Here is a 25,644-nt window from a genome sequence, read left to right as displayed (position 1 = left end):
TTTAAGGGAACGGTCACATAAGACACGTTCTTAGGTACCCCCCCTGAAGTGCTAGCAGGGTACTCCATCCGAGGTTCCTTGAATAGATCCCTCCGTCGTTGTTGACTAAGCTGCACTTCTTCCCACCATCTAGCATGTGTTTTAGCATCTGCCAGCGTAGTTGGTCGTTGTAAACTAACATGCTGATGAACTTCAGGATTAAGCCCATCAATAAACTTACATTTTTGTGTGGGATCATCAGGAGTGGGATTCATCTTGCGAATGATTGTCTCCATATGCTCAATGTGATGTTCAACACTTTTAGTTGCTCCTTGAGATAAATAATCTAATTGAAGAGCTAATCTATCTTGAAAACCTTGTCGCCTAAATTTTTCGAGAAAAGCTCTTGATAAGGCAGCATAGATTCCTTTATGTGGAGCATCCAGGTTCCCATACCACCTCGCTGCCTCATCTTTTAATGTTGCAGGGAAGATATGAAGATTTTGGTCGTCGTCTACTATCTCGTTGGTGACACAAGTAACCTTAAATCGTTGCAAATGGGCATCGGGATCTTTGTCCCACAGTCCTCCAAATTGCGTAAAGTTAGCTAATCTGACTGGGTTTCGAGCCATTGTTTCCTTAAATAGTGTTCCTAGTCCAAAATCTGAAGTAGAGTCAAACCACACGGGTTCCTTGGATTCTCTGAATAAGGATCTTAATCCAAAGTCATATACGGCTCTTGATTGCTCTCTTTGATGGGGAATTCGAAACAAAGAACGTATTCCCAAATCTGTCACTCGATCTATCCACAAGGTTTCTTTTGGTGCTTTAAATAAGTAGTTTAACCCAAAAGTAGATTCTAGATTCGAACTAAATGTAGATTCGTTACTCCCTATAGTGGCATTAACTTCACTCTCCACGCTCTCACTTTGTGTACTCTTTACCTCAGTAGGACTATCAGTGCTTGAAACCACTCGATCCCACTGGTTTGAAGCCGCTTCACTTTCCTTTGATGATGTTTTATCAAATGAGATGTTAGGCTCTAAGGATTCTACGTTTGAGTTAGACACAGCGTCTATCCCCATGTTCAGTAATGCGTTGACCCTCTCAAGCCTTTCTAATAACCAAGCCTCCTGCCGCGCCGCTCGTTCTCTAGCTCGCTGGTCTCTAGCTTCGTTTTGCTCCCTCCGTCTCTCTTCTGAATTCATCCATGATTACTAAACTAGCTCTTACTGTCATACTCTAAAATTATGCACGTTTTATTTGAAGCTATAAAATTAGGTTTTCGCTTGTATGCGTGCTTAGAAGGTTCAAAATAGTCGGTAACTCTGGGTTTATTTCCCCATAAGGAAACTTTTCTTCTTGCTCGAGGATTAAGCCTAAGATTTCAGCAACCTCTCTAACGTATTTTGTATCAAAAGTAATTTTTAGACCTCTGGATACATGTATCCAGGGCATCACATCATCCCAGACCACTCTTCTAAAGGTTTGGTAAGAGCTGCGATAATACCAATCGAAGTGGTATGATACACTAATTGTATTTATCTCTACTGCGTCTATTAGCCCAAAGTGTATTGCTAGTAGAACTATGGTGTGCGCACAATCGTTATAACCCCAACTCCAAGAGGATAATTGCTCTATGTCCACAGTTAATTTAGGGCCAAAATATTCGCCTCCCTCTACTAATTCTGTGTCTCTCTCCCAATCTAGCACTCTTCTTTGGCACTCTTGGGGCAAATTAGGAAAATAGTCCCTTAGAAAAGAGACTGTGTATTCACTCATAAATAACACCTAGGATTTAAATACCCTAGGAAAATTGATCACCCGTTCGAGCGCACTTGGCTCTCGGCAGACGTACCAAAAAATGACTTGCCAAAGACCAAGCCACTTTTAACCAGGTCGGCAAGCCAACTCCTAAGAGTTGTTGCACTAAACACGTGATTGTTACTACTAACTATACTAATTTGGTTTAGCTTTCCATTATTTTTACGACGTTTGTTCGTAATAGTCCAACTATAGATATCTAAACTCCAGTAAACATACTTAATCTCACACTTCGTTTCTTTTAAACTTTTATAGCTAGGTCTTTATATTGGGCACTAAAACGCTAAACCTAGGATCACTACAGTTTCCCTTCATCTTTCAGGAGCGGCTTCTCATAAATTTCTCCTGCCATACTAGTGGCAGTTTATCTAGGAAGTTTTGATGTTTGACTTTAAGAAATTTTGTTTCAAGATATAGATCCCTTGGATGTATTCGAATATCCCCATTTAAATTCCTTTTTATATTTCTCTTCTCCAACTGATTAAAATTAATTCTTTTTATTTATTTAAGTGATAGCAAACATTCAAAACAAATTTTCTAACGTACCATAAACCCATAATTTTAATTCCTTATAATGTTTCCCCTCTCCGTATTACAATTCGTCGTTGCTTTTTAGTGTTTAGATAATTAACTCGTTTTGCAGAATAACGTCCTTTCTTTCTTTTTCTTTACTAAATACCAATCAGGATAAAAACAAATACTCTCTACACTCTAATGTAAACACATACATAGTTTTTTTTAAATCCCCATATTTCCCTTTAATATATTAGTTAGTCCTAGTGGCTCTTCACTCATAATTCTTGCAATCATCAGATTTTTTTAAATGTAAATGAAATGTAGACATTTAATATAGACGTTGAGACTTCATCCCATGCCATCTAATCATTAAATTGTTAATTTTTATGTTGCTTTTAATTTAAACCAAATATTGTAGCTGAAACGTGACATTAGTAATTATTACAAAGTATTATTAAGATTCTTATTCTTACCCTCCTATATTTCATAAATTTCCACACCACCGATAATCTCTATTTATCAAAACCAAAACACCATATCTTAATGCAAGCATTTCTTTAAGGAAAACATTATTAAATTGTTCTTTCTTTCCTTTTAATCCTTACAAAAATTCACTAACAACTCAAAAACTATCTTTTCAGCCTTTCACTATGAATCCATAATTTTCATTGATAAATAACACATTTTATTTAAATGAAAACTATGATTTTTCTTTAAAAATAACCATTTTTGAGTTTTTAAATATATTAAATAACCTTTAAATATTATGAAACAATTTTAATAAATTTCTAAAGACATAACCTTTATCAAAAAAATATCATAAGTCATATTGAATCAACCAAAATTTTCGTAAAAATTTATAAATGTCAATTTTGAACCATTTTAGAACATTTTTCACTATTTTTGATTTTTAGAAAATAATTTCAGGTGCACATAAATGTAGAAAATCATTCAGCACAAGAAAATAGGTTTTGAGTCATTTTCTAAAAATATTTAACTGAACATTTACTCATACTATATAATTTATTTTAGATAAATGAATTAAAATGCTTACGTGTTAAACCGCGGGTCGTCGTCACGTCCTTGGAGACCATGTCCTCCTGCAGTCCAGCCAAGGGTATCTAGTCTATCGATCCCGTACTCTACTCAAAAGTCTTTCTTTGATTTCCATTGCTCGAGCTTAATCTCACATTTTCTATAATGATCTTGAAACTTGGAAATTCGGAGTTTTTGTAATTATGTCTTTGAAGGTCTACCTTCGTAGTCCAGCAAAGGTAAGTCATCAAAGTAGTCTTCCTATTGCAATCACTTTAAACTCTATTCCATCCTTGATTTTCCACACGTTGCTAAATTGGGCTTGAAGATTGCTATGTATGAACTAGGTCTTTACACTTCTTTGAATAAACCTTTTCGATAAGGGTTATTAGGAGAATTAAATATCTTCTTCTTCTTCTTATGTATAAGGAAAAGAGAGCCACCATGCATTAGTTTTGATAAAGGATGAAGTGCATATAGGGAGGACTCATATAGAGAAGAATGTAGATGTCGTTTTTGATGAAGAAGATGCCAACATAGAAATGGCGAGGAGAAGAAGAAGAGTGGCTGTACTTGTGCTTCCCTGTTAAACATGCAACCCCCTATCTTGCCTCTTCTCTTCTTGGCGTCCCCCAAGATCCTCTCGCCTACTCTCCCATGGTGCCCTGACCCTATTTGGGTAGAGAGGCAATTATACACCACCTCACTTCTTTCTGACACATAAGCAATCCATCGTCATAATTTCTAACAGAGAAGTGAAGGAAAAACAATTCGTCCTCAGAAATGGTGCCCTCTATTTCTCTGTTTAGGGGTGCTGCTTACGCTAAAGGTCTCTTCATCAATCAAGATAGCCCACAACGACACAAAGTAGAATATCATGGAAAAAACAATCCCTCCATTAATCTAGACTAGATAGCGCATAACACAAAAAACAGAATGCCGTTGGCAAAGTGAACTCATGAAAATTCTTATGCAGGGCTAAAGGAAGCATGGGATAAGCATTCCAACAACAGGGACACGCAGGTATTCCAATATGGGTCTCTCTCTAGTCGTCTCGGAAGGACGAATTTGGGAAAGGAGAGGGAGCCTAAGTGGCGCCCCTTCCCAAGAAATCTCACGCCCTCAAGTCTCCTTGTCTCTCTCGTCAGAGAAAAAAACTAAGTGTTATTTCTTTTTGGACTTGCTGTGGCTACTGTTCCGTTCCCTGTCGTAAGTCTGCCGCCGGCTCCTGGCGCTCTCGTTGAAAATTGTACTGTCGATCGCAACCTCCACCACCTCCTCTGCTAGCCTGGCTGTGAAATCCCCGAACAGCTTGGCTACGGTGCGAATCTCGTCCTGCAACAGCGCGCATAGGTCTACCACTAGCACAACCCTGATATCAATCTGTGCATCCTCCTCCTTCTCCATCTCTCATGCCAAGAAGGTGCCCTCTCTCATCACCCCCTCTCTCAGTATAGTATCACAGACCATGGCGACCTTTTTTTCTCTCCCTCTCTCGTGCGGATGATGGCATCTCTTCCCTCCTCTCGGCAGTTCGCATCCCCCCTTTTCCACGCATAACTACCACCACCACATTCACCACCTCGATCTCCTCCATGACCTTGACCATAACCTAAGCATTGCCCTAACAAGCAATGTAAAATCTATTCCAACTAATTGTTCCCACTTGGTGTGTCAATTTCTAGTCACTATATCCTTTTCATTTCATATGTTGTTTTCTAGCTATCCTTGACACTACCTAGTTGGCAAAAAGGCCCTTTGTAAATACTAGGTGGCTTGGTCGATATTGCCGGCTAGTGCTCCTGCTATGCTTCATACAGCTAGCACACTTCGAGTTTTAGTGAGTTCTCTCTAATTCTTCTAGGTTCTCTTGCCGTTATTCATATCCTTGGAAGCTAAGGGGATGGTCAGACATCTTATGAGTGGGAATCCACAATGATGGATCATCTTTGTGTAATTCTCTTGTACCTTTAGTGCCATCTCAATTTTCTATTGAGGGCTTTGACACAATTCTCCTTTGTTGTAACCTAGGCTCATCAAACTCAAAGGGAACTGCATAATCTTCCATGGATGACATGATTTCTAGTGGCTCTAAGGATGTGGATTGCATAAGCTCAAAAGACTTCATTTTGCAAAGTCCTACAGTCTCTAATTCTTGGTCTCCATAGCCTATGCCTTGCAAATGAGATATAAGAGCATTCTTGTTTGTACACAGGCCAAAGGTTGAGTTTTGTACCCACATTTCCTGGCTGAACTGCAAGGGCACGGCCTCCAAAGACAGCAACAACGAACACCGCATCTGTAGTAAATTAAGATAAAAAGTTGGTAATAGGGTGTCACTTATATACAAATTTGCCAAAAAATTGTTGCAATAGATGGCATGTTTTTAGGTGTTGTCATCGTTCCGCTCATCCCTCTAGCATTTCCGGTGGCTGGAGCGCCTATGCTTCCCACGACTTTCTTTTTTGGAGTCATTCCCTCGCGGAGATTGGGCAGTTCGGACCTTAACTGCTTCGGTTAGGCACGATCGGTTTGGAAGATCGTTGGCTGTGGCTCATTGCCAAGAGAGTGGTTTGGGTGTCTCCTTCCTCTTATCCTTCCTCTACCACTTCTCACCTCTCTTTCTCTACTTCTTCTACCTCTTCCTCTACCTCTCTCCTTTCCCTTCTTCTTCTCCCTCCTTCTTCTTTCCTTTTTTTCTTGCTCTTCCTCTACCTCTCTCCTATTCCTTCCCTTTTTCTACTACTCTCCCTCTACTTCCCTCTTCCTCTACCTTCTTTTCCTCCCTCCTTCTTCTTCACTCCTTCTCCTTTACTCCTCCCTCTCTTCTCTCTCTCCTCCTTACTCTTCTACCTCCTTCTTCTTCACTCCCTCTTCCCTTCTTTCTCTTCTCTCTCTCTCCTCCCTTCTTATCTCTTACTCCTTTTCACCTCCTCCTTCTTGTGTCCCTCTTCCCTTCTCTCTCTCACCTTCTTTCTCTTCTTTCTCTCCCTCCTTCTTCTTATCCTCTCCTTCTCCTTCTCTCTCTCTCCTCCTCCCTTCCCTTCTCTCCCCCAATCCTCCTCTTCTCTCTCTCACACCTTCTTTCTCTTGTCTCTCTCTCTCTCTCCCTTCTCTTCTTATCTCTTCCCTCTACTATTTACCTTCACGGTCCAACAAGGCGGCCGTTTAATTTTTTTGGAGGGCCCGAGAAAAGGGACCCGCGATGCTAGTCGTCCAGGGGGGATTGACTAGGACCAAAGGCCCCTGAATGGCCTGCACCGAGTTGACGGGGGGGGGGGACTGGGCAGCGGAGCGGCCCGCAGAACTGCCACTGTAGTCTAACTCAGGGGGGGAAAGACACGTGGACTGGGTGGCGGAGCGTCCCCGGAAGAGTTGCCGCTGATGCAGATAGTCACACTGGGGGAAGGGAAAGACCCACTCGAAGGCTGCAGGGAGGTGGCGGCGCCTGGAGTCCTGGCGAGGGGGGGGATGGTGTGCGAATGAGGCCCCAGGAAGGTTGTGAAGCAGGACGGCGGCCGGGTGTGGACGACGGCATATCCCCTCGGGAGGGGAGAATCCCTCCCCTCCCCTTATATGGGGAGGGGAGGGAAGAGCTGGCATGGCCACCCTCTACCTAGAGGGTGCATGCTTCTCCTTCCAAATCTACCACCCCTACTCCCTCTCTCCTCCCCCGAGACTGTTGTTGGCGGGGAGAGAGGGGAAATTAAAAAAATTTGAACTAAAATAATTAAAAATTTTCCTTTTTAAGGTTCCTATGGCCCATTACAAATGTGGCCGTCTAGGCTATGATTAGACAATGATAAGGATGTTATTTTCATAGGTGCAAGTGCAATTCATTGTGCCCAAGGGAACGCGTAGTCACCAAGTAGACATGGAGCACCTATATAACTACTCAAACCCATGCTTGCACAAGTTTCTAGTATGCAAACATACGAAACAACATTTGGAGAGATGCCATCATGCTGCATCTATACAAATTGGCTTAAAGCTTCCTTGTCAAACCCATGTTCAGCATATCCAGCAATGGATGCAATCCATGAGACTGCATCTCTCACTGCCAGATCATTAAACACTTTCTGTCCCTCCACAAGAGAGCTACATTTAGTGTGCATATCCACCAAAGTGCTGCCTATATTAAGCTCAACCTCCAATCTCTTCTTTTTTACTTCCGCATGTATTTATTGGCATGTATCTAAAGCACCAATACTTCCACAAGCTTTCAAGCTGCAAACAAATGTGGCAACATCCATAGCAACACCTCTCATATCCATTTCATGAAGACAATTTAATGCTTCCTTGATAAGCACGTATTCAACATATCTTGCAATTAGTGCATTCCATGTAATTCCATTTGGATCTAGCAAGCCATCAAACATATTCTTTTCTTGACCAAATGGCTTACATTTAAAGTACATATCAACCAATGCATTACCTACATAGACCTCTCTTTCCAATCCTCTTTTCAAAGCTGCAAGCCTATGAGCTACATTTCTTTGAAACACATCAATGCTTCTTCACAAAATCCATGTTCAACATATGTTGTGGTTAATGTATTCCACAAACTTTCAATTTTCATATGAATCCTACCAAACACTTTGTCGTGCTTCTACAAGCAATCCGCTTTTACCATACATGTCCACAAGTATATTGCCAACCAAAGTAGCTCTTTCCAAACCCTGTTTGATTGTTTCAGCATGTAAAAGATGGCTTGTCACTAAATTTTTTGTAACACCAAAAAATTTTAAGCACAAAAGGAAAGTGACAAAATCATGACACTCCAAAGTGGCTGTGCAGTGGTGGACATGCAATGTCACGACAACTGCCTCATGGCCAATAGCATCTAAGACTTTGTGTTTGTAGTGTTTTTCATAGTCTAACAAATAAATCTTTCCCTACTCCTCAACAGGAATCCCTAAACATGTTGGTGTTATACACCACATAATATATACACAAGAAGCACCCCTCGATTGATCCCCGCGGCTCCACTACGGCTCTTCCCTACATCTCAAGGATTGGCCCCAAGATGTTTGGTGAATATAAAACACACTCCAAACAAATTCCACTATTTTGATAAACAATCTAGGAGATGATAGATAAACCTCACAAAATAAACCCCAAGAAACAGAATATCTAGTCCTATGGCTTGGGATACCTCACACTCTCAGCGTTGGGTCATCACTCATATAAACAGGTGGTGCTATGCATCCAAGATTCGATACCATGAGGTGCATCAATGAAAGTGTGAATATGACCATTGTGCTTAAGCAAATATTCATTGAAAATCAACAATGTGAAAGTGTGAAGACAATTCTTTTCATGATTTCCTCTTTTACACGATAGTGCTTCATTGCTTAGGGCTAGCATCGAGTTTTCTTATACTTCTAGTCCCTTTAAATTTTAAACAAGTGTAAACTCTATATGAAACTCAATATCAAATATCAGAATTTAATGTACTTCAACCATTCGACAACCCCTTTGTCCCCTATCGTTTAAGATTTTGCATGTGTTGATAGGTGTAAGGCATGGTTTTGTATTTTTCTTTATTGAAAGCGATAAAAACTCACTCTAATAAAGAAATGGGACTGAAGGCTAAACATCATGCTTCAGCTCCATTATATGATCACACATATTAATATTATATTTTCTTATTTTTATGACATAAAAAAGCTAAGTTTTCTTTATTATTATTTAAATTTTTCTATTTATTTATAAAAATTTACATATAGTTACTAGTTTTCAGGTGTAGATTGATTACGCTCATAGAGAATGGTTTTTTTAGCATATTTCATTCCATGGGAATGGCAAATGCATACCAAAAACCCAAAAATCACACATTTTTTCTAAAACCGCCTAGTCTTGGGTTTTGTGTGTTTTGCATACAATTATTATATGACTAATTTTTAACGATTCTTTCAACATGACTGATCAAACAAAGAATTTGCAATCAAGTCCAAGCATTACTAGTCATTTCAAAAAACAAGAATTTATTATAAAAATGTAAAATCTACATTTTTCTCATAAAACAGCTCATTATGATGCGTGTTTTTTGACGTTGGAGGCCTACTAACGCTCTTCCATGGTAGTGACAATCTATCCAACTCTTATTCACGTGTGTCTCCACTCCCACATCATCATTTGGTTGACCAAAAACGTCCATCTCAGCCCATCCCCCTCTCTTTTACATTGATCCATAAGAACAATCCACAAGAGGAGAGAGGAGAGAGGAGAGAGAAAGACTTAAATCCGATCTCTTTGTTTATTGCAAATCCGGTTATTTTTGTGGCAATGAAGAGCAAAAAAATGATGGAGATCATAGCCAAGGGGATTCCCTTTATCATTGCAAGCTCAAAAATTGATTATTTTAATCATGGTAGGGGCATCGAAGAAAACGGTGCCCCCTCTCTCACCTCCCCTCCCCACCCCCTCTGCCCCCCGCCCCCCCCACGTTTCACATTTTGTGACTTTTCATTTCCATAAGCTAAAACAAGCTTAAAGCTTAGCTTTGAAAAAATTGGTTCAAGTTTTTGGTTTCATACTTCCCGCCAAGTGGTTTTTCACTTTTGAGGGGGCAAACACGCTCGGAATTGAGATAATTTTGGATGGTTGGATTTGTGACATCAAAATCTATAAATCTAGCCACCATGACATGATTTTTGCCTCCTGGATCATGAAGTTGCTTCATAATGCGAAAACTTACAGGGATTAAATGGAGGGTCAAACAGACTCTGATTGATGAACAGAGACTTGTGTTGGCTTCTTGGCATCGAACTCCATCTTAAAAAACTCTAGCTCATCGATGTACAATCGTTTCATTTTGCAAAAAAATCCATCTTTTACGGCCTCGTAGGCTCTTTTGTCCTTCAAAAATAGACTTCAAATCTGCTCTCATTGGCAACCACACAGAATAGGGTGAGTCACCCCATTGAATCCCATGAACTAACCTGCACAAACAACAACTAGAGAGAGCATCGAGTTGCCACAAATAATATATGCAACAAAGCATAAGCACGACTCTCATTCTATCCCTGATAAAACCAAGGCATGAAAATCTACAAGGAATAGGCCCAGCATAATCTGATAGAAATCTACAGTGAGTCGCTACTCAACTGCTCCAACACGGAATGGCTAAAAGAACCATCAAAGAGGTCATCGGCCTAGTGGTGGCTTGATCTACCTACCTAACTAAGGACAACTAGACTAGGAACTCTAGCTAGGTGAGGACTCCTATAGCCTAGTCATCAGAAATTTTCTTTTAACACATTTTTTTTCCAATGTCTCCATACTCAGGGGTGTAAAAAGGAGAGAGTTGAGCATAGAGTAACCCAAGGAGAATAAGGCATCGGCCCCAGGTGTCCTGACTCAGTATCCAAGAACCTACCAAGTTCTCACGAGGTGACACTTTTTTCTTTGTTTCGCTCACTTTTATTTTCATTCCAATATTTTTTTTAAATTTTCAGCTAGCTGGTACCCCTAGGAAGACAAGGCATCCCAAGGAACCTATTAGGCCGCCACAAGGCGATAATCAACTACATTTAGGTTTTTTTTTCTTCCTTTTCTTGTATTTTCTAGGTTAAGGGGTTAGAACCCCTTTTTACACACCTGTGTAATGTTATCTTTTAAATATATATTTAGAACTTTCTCCTCTTTATTCTTTGGTAGGTTTCTCTAACTACCTCACCCTAGCAAGGGCTCTGAGAACAATTGCCTAGCAAGAAGTAGGACCTACTCAAATCTCCCCTAGATAAACCTAACCAAACCCTAAGACTTCATGCATTGATTGTCGGTCCCCACAAAAGAAAAGAAAAGAATCCCCACATACACATATAATATTAGCAGCTTAAGGAAAAAACTCGAAAAGGTGACAACACCACCTGGAATGGCCACAAGAAGCTCCCACAAGCGACGCAACAAAGTCTCTCTCCAGACACACTTCATTAAACCTGTTTGATGCAATCACTACAACAAAAAATCATTAAATGTACTTGCACCAAACAAACACATGGCCCTCTTGGCCTAAAGAAATATAACAGCTTCACAACCAACAAATGGGCCCTCTTGGCCTTATGGAATGCAACTTGAGAACCCTACAAAAATGGCCCTCGTGTCCTTATGAAATGAAACATTAGAACCCAACTGAAATGGCCCTCTTGGCCTAACGAAATAATACACTTCACTACCATTCAGCAGTGTACTACTGAAACACAACCTTGGTCCTAACAGAACCCTACTAAAGCAAAATTAACAAAGGATAAGGGCTCCTCAAGCCATATACTAAGTGAATCAAGCTATTAGGTAATCCCCCTACATAAATGACGAGGGGTGTCCAACAAATATGATGATACACAATCCTATGCATCCATGACAGAGTAGGAAGGTGCTCACTTGCTACCTGACGACTCATTACCCAAACTAACCATTGGTGGATCAAAATATGAAGTGTCAACAAGAAGACCCCAAAGTAGTCCAAGGCTACTGTTAGGAGGTAATTGTAAAAGCTCCCTTGGGTCACAATTGAAAAAGAAATCTTCAATGAGAGCAAAGTTACCCATAGAATTCACAAAGCGATTCCACTATTGAGGAACTAAATGACTTGTACTTTTGATCATCAAAATCAAGTCGAGAGAGAGGATATATAACAAGTAAAATACCTCCTTCCTCGCTAAACTTGATAGGAATGCTAGTAAAAAATCATTGATAATGGTGGGCTTTACTCCATCATATCACTCAACAATCTGATACCCTTTACTCCATCATATCAGTCGACCTTGGTGGTAGCATTGCTCTAGGTACGGATGCTCCAGATAGGGAATGATTCATCCCATATGCTCGTCTTGGTACCTATTGCATGTTAAAGTTGAATCTTGAAAGACCTGCATAGGCATCTATTACCACATATAATTTCTTATCCCAATTGCGCTCACTTTTTGATACGATATTCGATAAGATTTCAACCAACAATTTATTTGTGCTCTCAACCTGACCATTTGCTTGAAGATTATACAGGGTAGTCTTGTTGTGCTTAATCTTCAAAGCTTTGATCAAGGCTATTATAACTTTCTTCAAGAAGTGTGTCCCTTGATCATACAATATCTGCTTCAATGAACGAAAATGACAAACAATTTGCTCCATAATGAAACTAGTCATCTCCTTAGCATTATCCTTCACTATTGATCGAGCTTCAAACCACTTTGTAAAGTAGTTCGTCACTACAATAATATACCACTTGCGCATAGGCTATAAAGGGTATATTGGTCCCACAAAATCAATAACCCATTTTTCAAAGGGTAACGTAACCAAAATAGGATTTAGAGGCCGTTTACGAATTTCTCTTGCATCATGTCTTTGGCAGACATCACAATGCTTAACATAATTGAAAGAAACCAGGAAAATCGATGGCCACTAATATCTAGCATGGACAACTTTTTGGGTGGTAAGCTATCTAGCAAAATATCCCCCACATGTTAAATCATAGCATTCCTCAAGAATGAATGGTACCTCATCATGTACTACACAACACCCCTCTTATTTTTTATGTTCTTTTGAATCAAGAGAATGTGGGAAATAAAATTCTCTTGGGTTGACCTTTTAAATATCAAGTTTCATGCACCATCAACAATTTTGATTAGTGCACTACATTGCAATTTGTAGGTGCCAATGTTGTTTGTGATTTCAATAAAGAAAATATTTCTGTAGGGCAAACACCAACTCCTCATCCCACCCCTTCCAAATCCAATAGCTCCTTATTTCATCAATTTCTCCACAGCCACCATCACCATGCTACTCCTATTAGTCAATCCTCAAAACTTGTACTAGTGAAGTCTACTCACTTCCAGTGGCAACCTTGCCTCCCATTACCAGTTCCATCTCCACCTTCACAACCCTCAAATCCCTTACATAGGAAGCAAATTCAACATTGCAAGACTCTTCGCATGACCAAAATTTCCTTATGTTGGGTGGCCCGTGCTCTCTTGAAGTCTCAAGGCTATTACAAGGGTTATGCATACATTTGGATTTCCACATGATCTAAATGTTTATCTTTTATATTTTCTCAGGCTTTGTCCATATTTACTCCAAGTAGCTCTAAGTGCCAAAATTTCTATCCATGAGATTCTCATTCATTTCCATCCCCAACTACGCCATCTTGTGTAGCATTGAATTCTACATCCCCTTCCATCCCACTTGCACATCCACTTCCTAATAAGGAATGACTTATCCCACCTCCTTGTGACTCCCTATCTCCATATTTTGCTCCTAATCCACCTATTGATCCTATTCTCACACCCACCCTTGAGCCCTCAAAATCATCTAGGCATCTCCCTTTGACACTTCCTCATGGAATTGGGTCAAGTAGCCCAAGCTAAAATCCAACATGAATAAGGGAAACTGGTAGAAAATCCTCTTTAGATTAGTTCCACTACTCCTAATTCAACTTCTGATCTCAAACCTTTGATCATTTGTTGCTCTCTCATTGACATAATAGCAGAGTTGGCCATGAGGACAACTCCTCAAAATCTAGTTGGTTACTCCAATTTGACTCTATGTTTACCATGTTTGCAAAATTGTTTGCTATGATTGAGCTTGATCTTACCAACAATGAGCCAGTTGAACTTGCTATTGGATGGAATCCCACTTGGGAGGAACATGAATATCTCTTTTGCAAAATTCTCTTAGTGCATGCTAAATATGTTGAGACTCTTCCTTTAGAAGCATCCCTTGTCCTCATGTTTCATCTCTTGTTATGCTCTAGTGACCAAATGCGATGATGCCACTAAAATTGCATATCTTACAGCCAAACAAACCACTTTTAGTCATTTCTTATGCCACTAGTATATCCATTGGCTTGAAATCACTCATGTTCATAGTTGTCCTATGACGATTGCTAAGTAATGAGGTACTATTAGTAACCTTCAAGATGTAACCCCCACTTTTACACTTGGTGGTTGTCCATCCTTCCTTTATTTTCACCCTCCAACTAGTCACACTCTATTAGGGAATTTGGAAATTTTCATGTACTTTGGGAACCTCTAATGCCTTTATTATTTGATCACATGGTCAAATCTTGTTGTCTTACTTAAAGGTGGAGTCTACCCTAGTATATAAGATACCTTCCCAAATGTCACTTTCAAATATGGATCAAGATTTAGCCATGTGGTCAAATATTTATCACTTATTTTACAATGGGACTTGGAAATTTCCCAAATTCTCTAATATGGTGTTTATTTTGTCTTTATATTTTATTTATCCATAATCAAATTTTTTTCTTTTCCTTTTTTGTGTTGCCATAATATATTTTGAAGTTCTTTGTTGGTTATACCTACAAGCTAAGAAGCTTGCTAGTCCTTTTTGTTTGTAGGGGGAATAGGGCCAATCCATTTTGATACTCTTGACAATAGGCAAATGCATGGCTTGGCTCTTATTGTACTCTTGCAAAGGCTAACTTAAGATTTCTCTAGTTGTGATATTATATTTTTAAATAGATGGCAGCCACTTAGAATTCACTAACCAAACTAGTTGACATGCCTACATTGGTATCCATTAAGAATCATCACAATGATGATAAGATTGTATTCAATCCAAAGATTTTAGCATGGAGACTAGATTTTGGAGTTTTGGATCCTTGAAATTTTACCATCTTACCAATTTGGAGAACATTATCAAGATGTATCTTGAAACTAGGAAGTTGGTTGCTAAATGTGGGCTAAATGACTATATTAAGGCAACCAATGGACCTATTCACTTTACATTTGTTGCACTTTTTAGAGCCACAATGCATAGTATTAGTTGCTCTTTAGCCCAAATTTACAAAAAGAAATGGTATTATCCAATTGCCTTTGCTAGTAGGAAATTGGGAATATCTGAAGTTAACTATACGTAGATGGAGAAATTATGCCTTGGAATGGTGTTTGTGACGAATAAATTTAGGCGTTATGCTCTCTATGAGAATGTGATATTCTTCAAAAAGGCAGAAGGTCTTAGATTGTTGCTAAACAAGTTGCATCTACCTGACCATTTAGCAAAATGGCTAATCATTATGCACAAGTTTGATTATGAGATTAGGAGTAAGCCACCAAAGCTGCAGGGTACTGTGGAATGTCTTGTGGATTTCGGGGAGCCAAAGGAAAGATTGGCTGAAGGAAGTGACATTGAAGGTTTGTTCAAGATCAATACAACTTCCATCCCTTCTTGGTATACATCTATAATGCATTATTTATCTACAGGAGGATTTGGGGTTGCTTTATCGAAGTCTGAAAAAAAGAGGAAGATCAAGCAACAAGCATTATGCTTTTCGATTATCGTAGGAGTCTTGTATTGCAAAGGGGAGTATATGACGTTTATTTCCATTGTGTAGTACTTGATGAGGTACCATTCATTCTAGAGGAGTGCCATGATTCAACATGTAGGGGACATTCTTCTGGATAGCTTACTACCAAGAAAGACCTATGTGGTAGCTATTAGTGGCCATCGATTTTCCAAGATAGTTTAAGTTATGTTAAGCATTGTGATGTATGTCAAAGACATGATATGAGGGAAAATCATAAGCGACCTCTAGACCCTATTTTGATTACATTACCCTTTAAAAAATGGGGTATTGATTTTGTGGAACCAATATCCCCTTCGTTGAAGTCTATGCAAAAGTAGTATATTTTTATAGCAATGCACTACTTTACAAAGTGGTCTAAAGATCTAGCAATGGTGAAGGATAATGCTAAGGAGATGGCGAGTTTTATTATGGAGCAAATTATTTGTCGTTTTTGGTCCACCCAAGGAGATTGTGTAGTCTAATTGAGGGACATACTTCTTGAACAAAGTTATAAAAGCTTTGACTGAAGCTTTGAAGATTAAGCACAACAAGACTACCCTATATAATCCTCAAGATAATGGTCAAGTTGAGAGTATAAATAAATAGTTGGTGGGAATCCTATCCAAGTTAGTATTTGAAAGCAAGTGTGATTGGGATAAGAAATTATATGTGGTAGCGTGGGCTTACAACATGACATTTAAGAGAGCTAAAAGCCATACCTTGTTCAAGCTAGAGTATGGGGAAGATTGCATTTTGCCATTGGAAATAGAGCTACCCACAATGCATTTCGCTCTCAATCATTTGTTGGGAGAGGCGAAAGCATTATAGGAAATATATACTTCTTTAGCACATCTTGATGAGATTTAGTTGCAGGATTTAGTACATCAAGAAGTAGGAAAGAAAAGAATGAAAGCCCTTCATGACCTTCGGGCTAAGAAGTATATATTCATAAAAGGTCAGTTGTGTATTATGATGCTTATTGGGAGTTATTTCTAGGAAAGTTGCAACCTAAATGGGATGGACCATACAAGATTGTACGTTTAGGAAAGAATGGCTCTACATCCCTTTTAGTAGATTTGCAACGGGTAGAGTTTAAGAATAAAGTTAACTTTAATAAGTTGAAGCCTTATTATGTGCAACTGCTAACATGGGGATTGGTGCCTTTGTAGGTCCTTTAGGGTTCAACTTTAATTTGCAGTAGGTACCAAGATGACTGGATGGGAGGAATCATTACCTATATTGAGCATTAGTATCTAGAGAAACATTACCACCAAGTCAAGTGATCTAGTGGAGTAAAGGTTATCATGTTATTGAGTGGCAAGAGAGATCTTTTACATGGGAGATTAAGGTCTACGACCACCATTGTCAACAAATTCTGACTAGCATTTCTATGAAGTTTACTAAGGAAGAAGGGATTATACATGTTATACATCCTCTCTCTTGCCTTGATTTTGATTATCATAAGTATGAATAAGCTAATTAGTATGGCATGGCCTATCAATGAAGACTAGGTTTATACTTTGTATTTTGATAGAGCTTCAAGAGGGCCCACTAAACATGTGAGTGTTGGTGTGGCCATTAAAGATTCCTGATTTAGGGTTGTCATGAAGATGGAAATATATTTCGAAACTTCTTTTACTAATAATATTGCAAAATAGAAGGCCTTGATCATGGGGCTGAATGTAGCCCAATGTGGTGGTATCCTTCGATTATTGGTTAAAGATGACTCGTAGTTAGTAATAAATTAGCTAAATGGGACCTATAGTGTGTATGATCCCATCCTACAGATGTACTATCGTACCTCCCTTGCATATGTTGCATATCTTTGAGACGATGACTTGTCCATTAGCCCCTTTACAATGGAATGGCTTTGCAGATTCCCTAGCTATTATGATTCAGATGTCTTTTTCAATAGTGGTCTAGGAGATCCCTTACAACTATCTCCTTACATTAGCCCTAGACTACTTTGGGGTCTTCTTGCTAACATGTCATATTTCACCTGCCAATGGTTAGTTTGGGTTATGAGAGCAGGTAGAAAGTGAGCACCTTTCTACTTTGTCATGGATGCATATGATTATGTATCATCATATTCGTGTGACACCCCTTGTTATCTATGCAAGGGGGTTAGCTAATAACCTGATGCACTTAGTATGGGGTTTGAGGAGCCCTCATCCTTGGTTGATTTTGTGCCATCATAGAGTTATGTCAGGACCAAGGCTTTGTTTTAGTAGTACGTTGCTGAACAGTAATAAAGTGTTTTAATCCATAAGTCCAAGAGGGCCATGTGTTTGTTTGGTGCAGGTATGTTTAATGGTTTTTTGTTTAAGTGATTACATCATGATAGGTTTGCCGAAGTGTCTAGAGGGAGCCTTGGCTACAGGGAGCTTCTTGTGGCCATTCCAGGTGGTGTCCTCACCTTTTTGATTTTTTCCCTTAAGCTGATAATGTTATATGTGTATGTGGGGGTTTATTTTCTTTTCATTTGTTGGGGATGGACAATCAAGGCATGAAGTCCTAGGATTTGGTTAGGTCTATCTGAGGGAGGCTTGAGTAGTTGTCTATCTTCTGTAAAAACATTGTCAAGCATTAAAGACCTATTTTAGAAGGCAGTCCTAGTGACCCTATTCTACTAGCCTACTGCTAGACAGCTGTTCTAGAATTCCTTGCTATGCGAGGCAGTTAGAGAGGCCTACGGCTGAAGTATAAAGAAGAGGAAACTGACTATATCTAAAGATAAAATTACAGAGGTGTGTAAAAAGGGGTTCCAACCCCTCACCTAGAAAAAAAAAGGAAGAAAAATCCTAAAAGTAATTGATTATCACCTTGCAAAGGCATAGTAGGTTCTTGGGGACGAGTTAGGGCCGATGGCTTCCTTCTTGGAATAGTAGGTAGCCAAAATAAGAAATTAAGGAAGGTTGGAGTGAAAACAAAAGTGAGAAGAAACTAAAAGGATTAAAAATCACCTCACGAGAGCTTGGTAGGTTCTTGGATGCCAAGTTAGGATGTGAGGCAGATACCCTGTTCTTCTTGGGTCACTCTACACTCAGCTCACTCCTTTTTACACACTTGAGTATGGAATTCTTTAAAGCAAAGTGTGTTTAGGCCACCACTAGGATGACCTTTTTGATAGTTCTTTTAGAAAGTCCGCATGTTGGAATAGTTGGTCAATGTCTTGCTCTGGATTTCTCTCAAATTATGCTAGGCCTATCCCATGAGGATCTTTATGATTTGATTTTTTCAGGGGATAGGGTGAAAGTTGTTTTTATGCTTTGTTGAGCATATTTTCTGTGGCAGCTTGATACTTTTTATGGTTGTTATTTATTAGTTACTAGGATTCGATAGGTTGAGTCACCCTATCCCGTAGTCGCCAACGACATTGGATTTTAAAGGCTATTTTTGAAGTGGAAAAGAGCCTGGGAGGCTGTAAAAGACCAAATTTTCATGAAAATTGAAACCGCTACAGATCGGTGAGCTTGAGTTTTCCTAGATGGAGTTTGATGTCAACATCCAATGCAAGTCTCAGTTCATCTATCAGAGTCCGTTTGACCTCCATTTCATCATCATAAGGTTTTGCTCTATGAAGCAACTATATGATCTTGGAGCTAGAAAGTGTGTCATAGTGGCTAGGTCTATAGATTCTAACATCATGAAGCCAACTATCCAGACAGATCTCAAATTCGAGCATGTTTGCCTCTCTGAAAGCAAAAAAATCACTTAGCAAAAAGTGTAAACACAAAAATTTGAACCACTTTTTTTAAAGATTAATCTTAGAGCTTGTTTAAGCTTCTTTAAATGAAACAACATGACTTTTAAAAACATGCGGGCGGAGAAGGTGTCGTTTTTTATTTTTGCACCCCCAAAAGCTCTAAATTTTTATCATTTTTGGAATATACATCATTTGAAGAATGCACATGGCAACAGGCTCCATCAATTTTGCACCCATCATTGCTTCAGAAATCATAAAAAATTATGCATCAAATCAAGAGATCTGATTTTAGTCATTCTCTTTTCTCTCTCCTCTCTCCTCTCTCCTATTGTGATTTGTTCTCATGGGTTGATGTAAAAGAGAGGGGGAATGGGCTGAGATGAATATTTTTTGTCAAACGATGATATGGGAGTAGAAAGAGACGTAAATTGGATTTGGATGACGGCCATTAAAGAGTGTCAGTAGGCCTCCAACATCGAAAAACACATATCATAATGAGTGATTTTATGAGAAAAAAGTAGATTTTATCATTTTATGATCAATTGTTATTTGAAATGGTTAGCAATGCTCAGATTTTATTATCAAACCTCTATTTGATTAGTCATGTTGAAAGAATCATGAAAAAATCAGTCATATAATAATTTAATGCAAAACACACAAAACTAGAGAACATGCGATTTAAGGAAAAATATGTAGTTTTTGGATTTGATGGGACCTAAAATGCCCTGGCACTGGCTATGGTACTGGCTGGACCTCATGCTCATGACAGACAAAAACACCCTCACGGCCTCGTGGACCAGGAGCGTCTATCTACTGCTAAAGGACAAACTGCACTAAAGCCTAGTCTATGTGTTTATAGTTTATAGTCCAACGTTTCCCTTCCTAATAATCTACTTAGAGGGAGAACCCATACACATTGGTAATGCCACGATCGCATACATGGAGGCAACCTCTCGGTAGAAACACCGCGGCCCCACAACAGCTCTCCTACATCGCAGGGATTGGCCCCTTGATGCGCTACTCAACATATAACACCAATGAACACAAACTCCTCTCTTTTATGTTTCGAATCCAGGAGATATACCATGCTTCCTCACTTAACAGTTCCTTAGGAAACCGCCCCGTTATCCTACGGCAAGGGATGACCTTACACTCTCAATCATGGGTCAAATTCCTAAGAAAACAAGTGCTATGCAGTCCAGGAGCTTTTCCGATGATACCATGAACTATGCATAGTGCATAATGTGAATGGTTTAGTGCACCAACAAAAGAAAATCAGCATTGTGCATCGTGCGAAACCAATCTTTTCATGATTTTCATGCTAACGTTTATGTAGTGCAAAGAGAAAACACACCGAGTCTTATGCTCATGCTGCCTTTCCCTTTATTTTAAAACAATGTCCTAATGGCATGATGCAACACATAAACCAAATTTTAGTTTATACTTTGACGCTCAACCTCCCCTCTCACCCTACCGTTTAATGTTTTGCATTCGTTGATAGGTGAAAATGTCATTTTATGTGTATTTTCTTACAAAGAAAGCGATGAACATGAATGGAAATATAGAAACAAGGGTAAACCGAGCCAACCTTGTGCTTTACCTCCATTATACATTGCATAGACACACATGTAATTTTCTGGAATTTTGTTTTTACCGTTTCCTAATTTTCTCCCATTTAAAATCTATTTTTCACCATTTTTTGGTATTTTTCCTCTATTTTCTTCAATAAAAATGTCTAAAAATGAAGATTGATTGTAAGATGTGCTTGACAACAAAATTTCAGGTTTTGTAGACATTATGTCTCATATTTCCCATTTACTTTGCAAAAACCTCATTTTTATCCCCTTAAACACGTGTTTTTCGGGTTTTATAACATTAATTTTAGCCATATCACTTATGATTTCCTGATTTTCAGATTATAAACTATTGAAAATCATAGCAAACAACATCATAATTCATATTCAGCCCATGGGAACAATGTTTCATCAATCAAATGGCATAAAAACTCATTTTTCCTACAGAAAAATTGAATTACCACTTAGTCTTCATGTCTCGGGATCTCGGTTTTGGTGCGGGACTACGGGTCAGCCTACATTCAATGTCCAGTATCTTCAAAATTAGCAATATTCATATCTTCGTTGATACAAGCTTTCCTTCACCATTCTTCATTTTCCTCTTGCACACAAGAACAACCCCTTAGGGGAGAGAGAGGGAGGAGAGAGAAAGACTAGAATTGGTTCTCTTCATTCAGGCCACCATTGCACGGGCAAAGACAAGCGAAATGATCAGCAGGGAAGGAGAAGATTGGGGGTATCATCGATTGGGTAGGTTGTTCACAGGCAGCAATCACCCTCTCCATCTCCATGAAGTGAAAAATGCACCCTGCACTTGCACGCCATGCTTTCATCCTCCTCCATGTTTTTTCATCAAAAGGGTGCATAAAATTTTAAGGGGGGGGGGGGGGGGGGGGAGGGTCCCAACTCCAAAAGGTATGCCCATCTTGGCCAAACTTTGTCCACCTCTTCATATCTTGACCACTTGTTGGCTCCTTCCTCGTCTGACATCTGATTCGAGTGATGTAAATTTCTGCGCATCTGGCTTAATATCCCGCATTGACTAGCAACTCTTGAGAACCCATACGGAAGTCTGAAAATTTATCAAAAATCCACAAGTGTCGCCCGGGTACCTTTTAAAAGTCGTATTTCACTTGGTGCTTAAAATCATCCTAGCTGGAGCCGCCGCCTTCGATATTAAATATTTCTCCCCTAAATTTTGGATTTTTTGGCAAATTTTAGGCACATCCCGGGCTCAAAACTCCGCTCTCATTGGTGACCACGGGGTAGGGCGACTCAGCCCGTCGAATCCCACAATAGATTTGCACAAAAGAAACCAAAGGAAGCATCAAGGTGATACAAAATATATACATATTAAAACACAGCACAATGCTCACCCTACCCCCTGACAAAACCAAGGCATGACATCCACAAGGAGTAGGCCTAGCATAATCTGATAGAAGGTCCGAAGCTAGCCACTAACCAACTGCTCTAACACGGCCAAACTAAAAAGAACTATCACAGAGGTCGCCCTAAGTGGTGGTCTGGACTACCTACCTAACTAAGGACAACACAACCATGAGCTTCTACTAGGCGAGGACTCCTATAGCCTGATCAAGAAGTATTTTCTTTTAGCACATTTCTTCTTTTAGGTTGTTATTTTTCCATACTCCGGCATGTAAAAAGGAGGGAGCTAAGTGTAGTGACCTAAGGAGAATAGGGCATCAACCTTAGCTCCTATCTCGGTACCCAAGAACCTACCAAGCCCTCGCAAGGCGACACTTAATCCTTTTCTGATGCTCACTTTTATTTTCGCTCCAACCTTCCTTACTTTCTTCTTTTCCAGCAAGATGCCACCCCTAGGAAGACAAGGCATTGGCCTCGGGTCTGACTCATTCCCAGGAACCTACCAGGCCTTCTCAAGGCGATGATCAACTACTTATAAATTTTCCTTTCTTTTCTTTTCTATTTTTATAGGGGGTTAGAATCCCTTTTTACACACCTTTGTATAGGTTTATTGTCTTTTGAGATATTCAGGGTTTCTCTTCCTCTATCAGCATCATTTTTCTACGGCAGGCTTCTCTAACTGCCTCACAACTAACAAGAACTCCTAGAACGGCTGCCTAGCAGGCTAGCAGAACAGGGTCACTAGGACTACCTTCTAAAACAGGTCTTTCGATGCCTGGCAATGTGTTTACAGGAGGCAACGACTACTCAAACCTCCCTCAGACATGCCTAACCTAAACCTGGGACTTCATGCCTTGGACGCCGGTCCCCAACAAGAAAAGACAAAACCCCCTTCAAGTACACAGATACATATAGCATAAAAACACGCTACTCATAAAGGAGAGATATCACCTGCATAGGGCCACAAGAAGCTTCCGTGCAACAAAGGCTCCTTCCAAGCTGTTCTTCGAACCTGTCTAGCACAAGACTACAACAAGAAACCATTAACCGCACCTGTACTAAACAGACAACTGGCCCTCTTGGCCTAATGAAATATAGCATTTCTCTACAAAAACTGATCGGCCCTCTTGGCCTAACGAAATAAGACATTTAAAACCTCGCAAAACTGGCCCTCTTGGCCTAACGATATAAGACATTTAAAACCTCGCAAAACTAGCCCTCTTGGCCTAACGAGATCAAACAAAATAGCACCTACACATCCCTCCCCGGAATAGTACAGATATATAATAATATGCTCCCTTCCAAGGAGGAAAAACAGGACTCACTGCCCTAAACTAAATGCATAAGGTTATGACCCATCCCTCCTGCATATATAGCAAGAGGCGTACACATAACATGTTGTCTAATCAACCTATGGGTCCAGGATAACAATGGTAGATTGGTCTCAGCTACTCTTTGCATCACCCATATCAACCATCGCCTGCCATATATTGCATGCTCTGATAATATTCCCCACAAGCGACCGGGTCCTGTCTCATTATTGATAGCAATATCCAAACTAGGACCATAGTTGAAGAAAATGTCTTCTTCATAAGCAAGATTTGCCTGTGAATCCGCAAACTAATTGCAGTGATGGGGAATCAACTGAAAAGACACTCTCAAACTCCTCAAGTAGGGTCATCGCAGTTCGATGATACATACAAAGGATGGGATTCCGCACTGTGTATGTCCCATCTAGCTGATTCAGGATCAACTGGGAATCCCCTTTTACTAACAACCGACAAATACCACCTTGTTTGGCAACATGTAGTCCCATAATCAAGGCTTTATACTCCGCCATATTGTTAGTGAATCCGACCCCAAGATAAGCAGCTAACTTCATCGTAACTCTACGTCTGGGATCTCAGATTACTACTCCAACACTCCCTTTTTTATTAGGTCCCCTGGACGCTCCGTCAAAATATAATGTGTACGTCCACAATGGGTTTACACAGGCTACCATCACAAAATCCTCTATTCGTAATTATGATAATCAAAATTCAGCATGTTTAGAGGGCAAAGTGACGGCTCCATCCCACCTTCTTCATTGTAACAACTTCGAAATAATAATATGCCATTCGCATATGAAAGCCCTCTTAGGTTAGGATAATTATTAGGGATAATATTTTTTTGAATTAGGTAAATTTTTTTATTCCCTCCTTCCCCCAGCCGACTGTTGTACTGGCGGAGAGGGAGGGAAGGGTGGATGACTAAGCATCCTTGTTGGATGCTCCGGAGGGAGGAGGCTCATGCGTGATGCCACGCAAGGGAGGGAGGATCCCCCTCCCCTCACCTATAAAAATTCAAGGTGTGCAAGTTGAGTAAGGAGGCTTTCTGTGCAAAAATCGTGAGGGAGGGAGAGATTAAAGACGTCGCCATGCTGCTATTGCAACGCCGTGTGCTGTTGTAGAGCAAGAAGGTGCACCGCACTGAGCTGCTATCAAGGAGGAGCCGCCCTGCCACCAACCATTCGACACGTCGCCGCTGTTGTCGATTGAGTTGCCTTGGGCTCCCTCCACGTGGCTCCATAGTAGTCCCCAGAAGCTTTGAAAGCTTCTTGGGGAAGCTTCTAAAGCCCTTCCTAAGCACCCCTTCATGTGGCCTATTAACCCTTTCATATAACCCCTCCCCCCCCCCTCTCAAAAAAATTCCCTCCTAAGGGCCCCCTTAGGCCCCTCCCCCCCCCCCCAAATTTCCCTTGGAGGGCCTTTAAGTGGTCTTTAAGCCCTTTTTTCCCCCCCCTCATATGGACTATTAAAGCTTTTTTTCCCCCCCCACACCAAAGTCCTCCCAAGGGCTTATAGCTCCTTTTTTTTTCCCATACCATAAATCCTCCTAAGGGCTCTTTAGGCCCTTTTTCCCACAAAAGGATTTCCTATATCCTAAAGGGGTCTTCTATACCCTTTTCCCCTCTTTTCCTGCGGGCCTTCAAAAGGCCTTCCAAGATGTTTGATAAATTCCCGCCTTCCTAGGTTTTAAATCCTTTCCGTGGGGTTCTCCCCTCCTCCACAAGTATCCCTTCAAAGAGCTTCTACGAAAGGAAGGAATAGAAGACTCATAAAGGACGGTGGTATTTCAAAAGGGAGTTCGCAAAGCCGTATCCAAGACAGAAAGGCTGCATTCGCGATGGCTCCTAAGAAAGCCCAAGGCGCAACCGCAGGAGGATTGTCTCCTAGCATCCACTTGGACATCTCACCACAAGTCCAGGTTTTCTTCCTAATTTTTATTTTACGTCGTTATAATTCAATTGGGCGTAGATGATTTTTGGAAATAGGATGCAT

Source organism: Lygodium microphyllum, chromosome 30, assembly GCF_053477565.2.
Source record: "Lygodium microphyllum isolate KBCC chromosome 30, Lygodium_microphyllum_v1.1.10, whole genome shotgun sequence".
NCBI lineage: Eukaryota > Viridiplantae > Streptophyta > Polypodiopsida > Schizaeales > Lygodiaceae > Lygodium > Lygodium microphyllum.
This window is presented reverse-complemented; position numbering follows the sequence as displayed.